The sequence below is a fragment of the Erithacus rubecula genome (assembly GCF_903797595.1).
Source record: "Erithacus rubecula genome assembly, chromosome: 2".
Classification (NCBI taxonomy): Eukaryota; Metazoa; Chordata; class Aves; order Passeriformes; family Muscicapidae; genus Erithacus; species Erithacus rubecula.
Window position 1 is genome coordinate 86,774,126 of NC_136685.1, and position 8,856 is coordinate 86,782,981.

The 8,856-nt window shown below is 40.3% G+C and overlaps 1 long non-coding RNA gene across 1 annotated transcript; it reads left to right on the plus strand.

Moving 5' to 3' along the window:
• The first annotated feature begins 1,704 nt into the window (after nucleotides 1–1,704).
• On the plus strand, nucleotides 1,705–4,303 carry LOC306798433. The gene is made up of 3 exons (XR_013773350.1): nucleotides 1,705–1,735; nucleotides 4,007–4,090; nucleotides 4,171–4,303. It is a non-coding gene; the product is annotated as an uncharacterized lncRNA (long non-coding RNA).
• The last annotated feature ends 4,553 nt before the right edge of the window (nucleotides 4,304–8,856 follow it).

Sequence of the window (8,856 nt, forward strand, 5' to 3'; positions counted from 1 at the left end):
AGCTAAGTCTGAATTTCCAATGTCAGCTGCTCTGGCTCTTCAAAACTGCAGAATCACAGAATATTCTGAGTTGGAAGGGCCTCATAATGATCATCAAAGTCCAGCTCCTGGCCCTGAACATCCTGGCCCACCATACAATGTGGCTGAGAGCATTGTCCAAACACCTCTTGAGCTCTGTCAGGCTGGGCACTGTCACCACTTCCCTGCGGGCCTGTGCCAGTGCCCAAACACCCTCTGGGTGAAGAACCTTTTCCTGATATCCAACCAAAACCTCCCCTGACACAACTTCAGGCTACTCCCTCAGGTCCTGTCACTGGGCACCACAGAGAAGAGATCAATGTCTGCCCCTCCTCTTGCCCTACAATATCATGGTTTCCAGTAGGAAGATATGCAGATGTATACAGTGAATAAGTATTTTAAGCCTATAATTTACTATTAACAGTTTCCATTGTGGCTTCTACTTTCCCCTTCAATCCAGTGTTCATACAGTGAACATAAGATTGTCAGAAGTTCCTCATTTTCAGTGCTTAGAAATTGTATTTGCCTTTTGCATGCTATAATTTATTCATCATCTTCACTTTCAGTGTTGCTGGGTCATTATCTTCTCTCTTTTTACTGTTTTGCCCCATTCCCATAATCTTGTTTCAAGGCTGTACTTGAACTTCATTCACTTGATGCTTCCGAGTAAAACAGTGTTTGTGTTCGCAAGCATTGTCTGTCACTTCTAAAGTTTTCTGAAGCATTGAGATGTTTTTTAAACTATTATCCACAGCCCTTCCCCTTGGAAAAGAGTAAATTATTCACCTGATTTCACAAGATCTTTTAAATAATGAAACAGAAGTGCCAAATTACCGAATTAAGTGATTGCACCGTGTGTATTTGCTTACTTTTGTTGACACAGAAATTCAGGGCTTCCTGTGGAGGAAATGCTTTTATGACAATTTTTATTACATGGTGTTACACCTTCAGTCCTTCCTCTTTCAACATTTTCTTTAACCCAAGGAGGCCAAGCACAGAGCTGATGGTATAAATCCCACTTTAATCATCAGGAACTGGCTATGTATTTCAGCTGATTTCATTGCTTGGGTTAGCTTAGATTCTTTGTGTATGATATTTGACTGCACCACATGGATTTTGGATTTACCAGCTATCTTCTGCAGCACCAGCTGACCCACCCCAAAGGAGAACCATAACAATGACAGAAATAACAGACTGGGCCAAGAAGAGGCCCCAAATGTGATGTAAATATTTAGTTTCAGTCACAGCAAGAAGGGCAACAGAAAAGTGCATTTGAGAATTTGTAAGTAATACTACTTGCCTCTGAGCAATTTAATAACTTTATAGAAGTTAATCATTAGGTCCATTCTAATTAATAATAAACATGCAGTTAAACATTTTCTCTTCATTTAAAATGGCACTTGCATTCCCTAGTAAATGAAAGTACTTCTTTGAATGTATTCCACCACATTTCAGCAGTCTTTCATAAATTTTGCCTTGCTGCCATACTATGGAATGGCTTTTATGGAGTCATTAACCTATAGTTCCTCCTACAATTAATTATGGATGTGAGATGGCCATAAGAAAGGAAATGAAGCTGTTCTTTTTCTAACAGCAGTTGTTAACTGACCAGAAGAGTCCTTATGACCCAAAAATCGCACAGAAACCCAAAAAAATGCATGTTCAGACTGAAGAGATGCTCACACAGCTGAGCAGAGACAGCCTTTGACTGGACCAGGTAGAGGAATGGTATCCTTCCAGATGATGCTGAATTAGAGGACTCAGCTAATTCTGAGCAAATCTCAGAATGAGGGAACAAATACTCTCACATATTAGGTGGTGGTCCGTTATTTAGAGTGTTGGGTCTTTCTTTTGTGTGTATTCTTATAGACAAGCCATGGCAACAATGAAAGTCTTGGAGTGTATCAGGACCTATTTTTCCAGACTAAAAATACTGTTGCAACTGCTGGATTGACTTTGTCTTACTTTCATTTTTGCTGTTTTTCCTAGGTTTTTAAAGTGTGCTTTCAATTTACTTCTCACCAAATAAACATAAAATCTTGTCAGCAAGTTCCTCTTCCTCTACCCTGAAATCTGATGTAAGGAGAAAGTCCCATATTCCCTCCTGTCTTCTGCTTCAGAGATGGCATAAATCTGAATGAACCAACAATTTGCAGTGATTTACTCAGCATTCTTCATTGTGTCTTCATGAGGGAATTGTCCATAGAAAGCCTGTGGTTTTTTAGAATATATCTGTTTTTCAGCCTCCCTCTGGCTGGCTGGCTGTGCCCCCCTACAGCTGTGGCAGTGTGGTACATCTGCAATTCCTCCTTGTGTGTGCCTGGCTGCCCCCAGCCTCTCCTCAGCTTTCTCACGAGAGGCTTTGCCACCACACCAAGCCTCCCAGGGGGATGCATCCTCAGGGAGGAGGAGGCTGAGGTGCAGCACCTCCTCCTCTGCTATCTGTGCCACCATTGCCTGCTTTTGGCAGAAAATGGAGACAACAGCGGAGGCACACGGGTGGCAGCAGGAAAAGTGGTAATGCCATAAAATACATAAGCACTTGCTACAGCAGATGTGAATCGGAGATTTCCGCTGGTTTAGTGGAGAGCACATTTTTCTGAATAGTCTGAATTCTCCAAAGAGTCACGGTGTAATAAATCCATTACTTATAGCACTGGAACAAAGATACCACACCCAAACAGTGCAAATTGCTGATCCTGTGTAAATTTACTTGCTATTTCAAATTTGTTCAATAACTTTTGATGAGTTAGCTTTGCAATAGTGGACTACACAGAAAAGAAATTCCATGTCCTTGTGCAGCCTGAATAAAAGCATAAGGCTGGGTCATGCATAAACTTTCACTCTTGTTGCTTCCAGGGAAAGGTGGTTGTTTACCTGTTTCTGGTGTCAGTCAGATGTATTGTGCTGTGATCGAGTAGTTCCCCATATCCAGCATCAGCAGTTGTGGAACGCCAGGCAGAAAATGCTGATGGGAGCATCCTGAAGGCTATATTCAAAAGTCTCTGGACAACCCTTTCCATCTGCTCTTGCTTTCAAATTATGAGCATGAAGAGTAATTTGTGGTTCTTACTCTTGCTGAGAGATTTCTTATGCTTTGAAGCAGCCTAACTACATAGTAAACTCTTTTCTGTAAGTGATGACTTCAGAAGCAGAGTACTCACAACAGGTCATCCAAGGATGACCAAATCAGGCATATCTTCTTCCTGCCTCCTTCATTGAAAACTCATCATTCTTGTGCATCCACTTGGGTCATTGTTACAATGGGAACTCAGTTATTTGGGTTTTGTTAATAATGCCAAGCATTTAAAATAATACCATCGTGCTGTGTGTGGCTTTATTCACAATAATTGTGTATTTATTTCTCATTAGCAGTCTTTTCTATTTCTGACCATCAAGAAGTAAGAACTAATAGAAGTAGATGTGTAGAGTGAAGTAACAGATGCCAAGCACTTGACATCCAAGCTAGCCATGTTCCAAGCTCCTTAATTTCACTTTAACTCCAGCCTGCTGCCATTGACTGAAAGACAAATCCTGGCTATAATAAATTACATGCTGTCCTACAGCACATCTTCAAAAAGAAGCTCAAGAAACCCACTTAATATGTGCCAAGACTATTCTAGGCTGTGAACTAAAGTACAATGACTGGGAGCAACCCTTCTCTCAAAAACGGTCCTGACTACAAGTAAAATACTAATGTGAAGATGCCCATGATGTGGATCTTTTAAAACATTTGTAGCATTCTGAGCTGTTCTGTCTGTGTCATTTGCTTAATATGCAATGGATTGTTGCTGTCATTCAATTACTTTAAATAATTTAAATTTTTCTCCAAGCTTTACCTGCACAGCTGCATGCCTGCTTCTAGATAAAGTGCAATATTTCTCTCCATATTTAAATTAGGGAAGGTTGAATAGCTTATAGCTTAAAAAAGGTGATATTTTGCTTTTATCATTATGTATGAGGTATAAAGATTTTTTAATTGTTCTAGCACCTCTGCAAAAGGTAGTGGAAACTTGAAATTTGGCATGTTTATCACTCTAATATTGGAAATTGTCTTTGTTCAGCCTGCCAGGTAACTGCACTACCCTTTTATCCAACACCATTACAATATGGTTTTTACTGATTGGAACATGAGGTATTTTTGTCTTCCAGGAAAAAGCACTGTCTTATTCACTCCATGGCAGTACCACATGTTCCAAATGTGCCAAATGTGCACAAAGAGTGGAGAGTCTGAGGAAATAGAAACGTATTAATTCTGAATTAAAAGTTGAAGTATCTGGGTTCAGTTTTCTTTTCAGACATCCTGCCTGGCCTTGTTATGGCTGGGTCCTGGTACCCCCTCTGTGTGGCTAATGTGAGGACTGGGGGGTGGCTGGGTGCTGGTATCAGCCTCTTCCTCAGCCAGAGCTGCACTCCAGCTGCAGCCACTTCTGTCTTCATAAATGCATCAGGTTGTGGGAAATTAAATTCATTCCAGTTTGTCTGGTGTTGGGCCTGCATGGACAGCCTTGAAAATTATTTTTATTCAAGCCAGACTCTGATCAGTGTGCATAGATCATGCTCTGACCAGTAAAAATAAAATGAGGAAGTGTCCTTTAAAAAAATTCCTCAGTGTGTCATCATCAAAGCCAAGATTTCCAAAAGCACCTGGAGTGCAATCTGCACAAAGATGAAGAAGCACTTTATCCATATTCATAACACTAAAGCTGCATCACACACCTCTGTTATATGGACTGTTTTTCTCGGACTGTCCTGTATTTCAGAGAATAAGGGATTAAGCTATATTTTGAAAACAGGAATTTGCCCACTTCAGTGGTTGCATCAGCACAGATGCAACGGGAAAACATTGATTTCCCTAATCAGCCCAATCATATCAATATGAAGCGTAAAAAGATTCATTCCAGGGACTTCCACATCACCAGGTGATACTCAGAAGACAGCTGCTTCCTCTTTAGCATTGCAATTGCATCCTGTTTCCCCTGAAAGAACCTGATATTAAAACTTCATTTCTAGGACAGGGCTAAGGAGTTGTCCTGAATGTGATAGGTGTCTGTCTTATTTCTTGAACCTTACAATGCTGAATGTCTTATTGCTAAGTACATTGATTACAGATTGATATTTTAAAGTGTTGTGCCTGTCCTCCTGGGGCTTTTGCAGACTCTGGGCAGATCTTTCTGCTACAGATGGAAGAAAAGGACCAAGCAAAATTCTTAACTTTTATATCCCCATATTACAGTCTGTCCAGTAGTTACATTTTTGCTTAATAGAGCAAAATGCTGAAAATCACATCACAGAAATGTGTAGGTAGAGAGGGACTTCTGGAAGTCTGTAATTCTCTCCTCCTACATAAAGTTTAGGATGCTCTTCACTTTATCTCCCACTGAGTTTTATGTATCAGTCAGGATGCAGGCCACAGCCTCTCTCAACTTCTGTCCCAGTGTCCAGTGATCCTAATGGTAAATAATATTTTCCTTACATCTAAGGAAAAATTCTCATGTCCTAGCTGCAGTTTTGAATTCAGTTCTGAATTTAAAATTTATATAATTTTAGGTTTTATGAGGTCTAATTAAAATGAAATGGATATCTTTACCTACCTGATCTGAAAAACACATTCATCTTTAATAAATGTTACTACTGGTGGGAAATGGAAGACCCTATGGGAAATAGTCATGGAGACAGAAAACTTACTTTGTCCTGGAAAGTCTCCTATCACGTCGGATGTATGCTGTCAGACAGATCACAAAACTTGTGCAGAGGATATGAAAGTTCAAAGACACTAACCAAAACAAATTTTTAGAGGGTAACAGTCAAAATATAAATCCACTTCTTAAAATTGAAACAGTTTACATTTTAACCACAGAGACTTGGTATATTCGTGTGCCAACTAAACTGCCCCTTTTGAAGTTTGCAATGTCTCTTCATGAATTGAATAAATTTTCTGTTATGTCCATCTCTTTCCCATCTTGCTGTATCCATATTCCAGGTGGAGCTGACTTTTTTGAGTTAAATGCCACTGGAGAATCATGGCCAAAACCAGAGAGCATGATACATTTGAAAAAGGGAGGAACCAATCTTATATAGAGCAGGTGGAAACCAGATGTACTTGGAACTGGGGTGAAAAGAAGCAGAAGTGTCTTGACAATTGAAAATGATTGTTTCCATCAGGTTACACAGCTCTGTATTTCCTAGATCACATACCCAGACTTAATTAGCACTTTTCAGAAAGAACATTGCTCTTTTTATTCCAAGTTAAGAAAAAAGAAAGCAAACTTAGTAATAATATTGTATCAGAAAATGAAGTATGATTTTTGTCCCTGCAGAAATGACTGGAAAATTTATAGATTTGCTAGGATTCTTACTAAAGCATAGCTGTTGATCATCTTGTGGGTCTATGCTTTATGGGAGAATAGAAGCTCTAGTGTAGAGTAAAAACCCTTTCTCTTCAAAATGCAGCTTTTTTCCTGAGTGTGTTTTTGCAGCTTGTTTTGTCATCTGGTGGCCTTGGAGATGTTCTTGGTCCCAAGGTGACAGTCCCAGGGCTGCTGTCCCAAGGTAACTGTCCTGGCACAAAACCATTTGCCAAGGCCACTGCTCGCGTGGCTGTTCAGCAGCACCTTGTGAGCCAAGCCATGGTTCAGTGGGACACCAGGAAGCCATGGGGACATGGCAGTGAGCTCTGTGCCATGTGGGGCTGTCTGGCCATTGTGGTGAGCACCCCGGCAGTGTAGGGACAGGGGTGGGCTGGGCAGGGAGCAATAGCTATCTGTTTGGCTGAGCAGTGGCCAGGAAGCTGCTCCCCACCAGAGCCACACCTCCCACTCCAGAAGAATGAAAAGAGCATGTCCTGGGCAGGGAGAGGGCAGGAGGCAGAGGAAATCAAAACTGCCCCTTACATTTCCTCTGGGTGTGCCAAAACTTGGTAAAGCCACGTGCCTTAATTTGTTCTCAGCATCTCTACTTCTAAAGCAAAAGTTTCCTGATGTGCCCATTTAATTTATTGTGTCTGTTCTTTGTGGGAAAAGTGATGAAAATGAAGATGGACAGGAGGAAGGGACTGGCTGACCTTTGAGGGTTGGAAGAAGGTAAAAATGACCACAGGGGCAAAGACATGTCTGAGAAATGCTTGAGGGTTTGGTAGATATTTACTGAAAATAAGTGCATAGTCAGTCACTCTGCATCTGCAACAGGCACTTGGATTTGGAGAGATCCAAGAGGCCTCAGTTGTTGCCCGTTCCCATAACAGAATAGCATACCTGTCTATAGTCCACAAATAATGGGTTTTTCAGCTGATTTGTTCATGTTCTATTCTCATTCTTAATACTGAGTTTGCCCTAGGCACCTGGAAAGGACCACCTCCTATTAATAAAGAATTAATATTTGCAACATTCCTTACAAAGAAATGTCCTTCCATTGCATTTCTGGAGTGATAACCGCAGGTTATGGTGATGAAATTGGAGCATCTGGACAGAGCTTTAGTGCTCTGCTGTGTGAGAAGAGTTCCCTTCTAGCCTGTGAATGTGGAAGAGGGGGGTGAAGAGAGACAAGGGGAGGAAAAAGACAGACGTAGACGAAAGGCAGAGGTGATGCTAAAACACCATAAGTGACCATTTGAAAGATTGTATTGCACTTACTCTTGTGGAGTCAAACTGTTTAACTGTGACCCAAGAAACCACCATCACTCTGGGTAAGAGTAGGAGAAAGAAATTGCTTTATGGACAAAGCACTGGGAAAACAGTGACAGTTAAAAGCAGAGAGCGTATTTGTAACTGTAAACATAAATTAATCAAAACCCGCTGTGGAGGATAAGTTCTATATTTTTATTCCCATGTGCTCTTGCAATTGCTCTTTTTAACTTAAAGTGGTTGTTTCTGTGATTCACCCAGAATTTATGGTTCCCCCAGAAAAGCAGTATTAGCCTGTGGAAAACAGCAATTAGCAGTAGCCAAGGCACTGTACAACACTATTTTATCTGGGCTGCAGAGCAAAGGGGGCAAAAGCTGGGGATATTTTGGAGCTGGACCACCCATGGGGAGGGAGCAACAGATGTTCTGAGATTATCCATAACAAATAGCTGTATTCCTGGCACTCTTTATTCCTTGCTAAAACTTATACCCTTTTTTCGTGCATGACTGGCTTTCTGCTAACTATGAAATTAGGACAAACTTTCTCATTCAGTTATAAAGAGAAGGTTGTCAGTCACATAATTGGGTAAATCTGTGGCTTCTCAATAATCATCCACGGAGCCAAAGTAATGTAGCTTTTGCAAAAATCATGTCAAAACACAGTTGTAAATGTGTCCACATCTTCTGTAATTAATGTATTTCCTTATGTATGAGGGACTGAAGCTGACATCTTCAGAGGAAAACTAGAGTTCCTCATTCTCCCAGTTACAACAGAAATTTCACAAAAAAACCCCAAATCTTACCTTGTAGATTAACCTAAAATCAGATTTTTTAAAAAATAAATACCTAGTCTGTGTGACTGATTGAAGAGAAAATATTGAAAACACACCATCTTGGACTCTTTACTCAGAAAGTATCGAGTAAATAAAGAGAATCTAAAAGCATGACCATTTTTAAAAATAAACTCATAATTTTGCTGACTGACCAATGCCTTTTTGAACCAAGTTCAAAATAACAGCACTAAAAATTAAGCAAAGACCTAAATAAGCTCCACCATGCAACACAGAGGACTCACTTTTAATGCTCTTTTCATAATATGATGGATTATGTCAATTCATGGAGTCTTGCTCTATTCTTCAGTATTTCATTGCTCTTCATGAATGTTATTTTGTCATGATATTGATGAGAACTGTTTATTCCACAAACTTGATTCCTT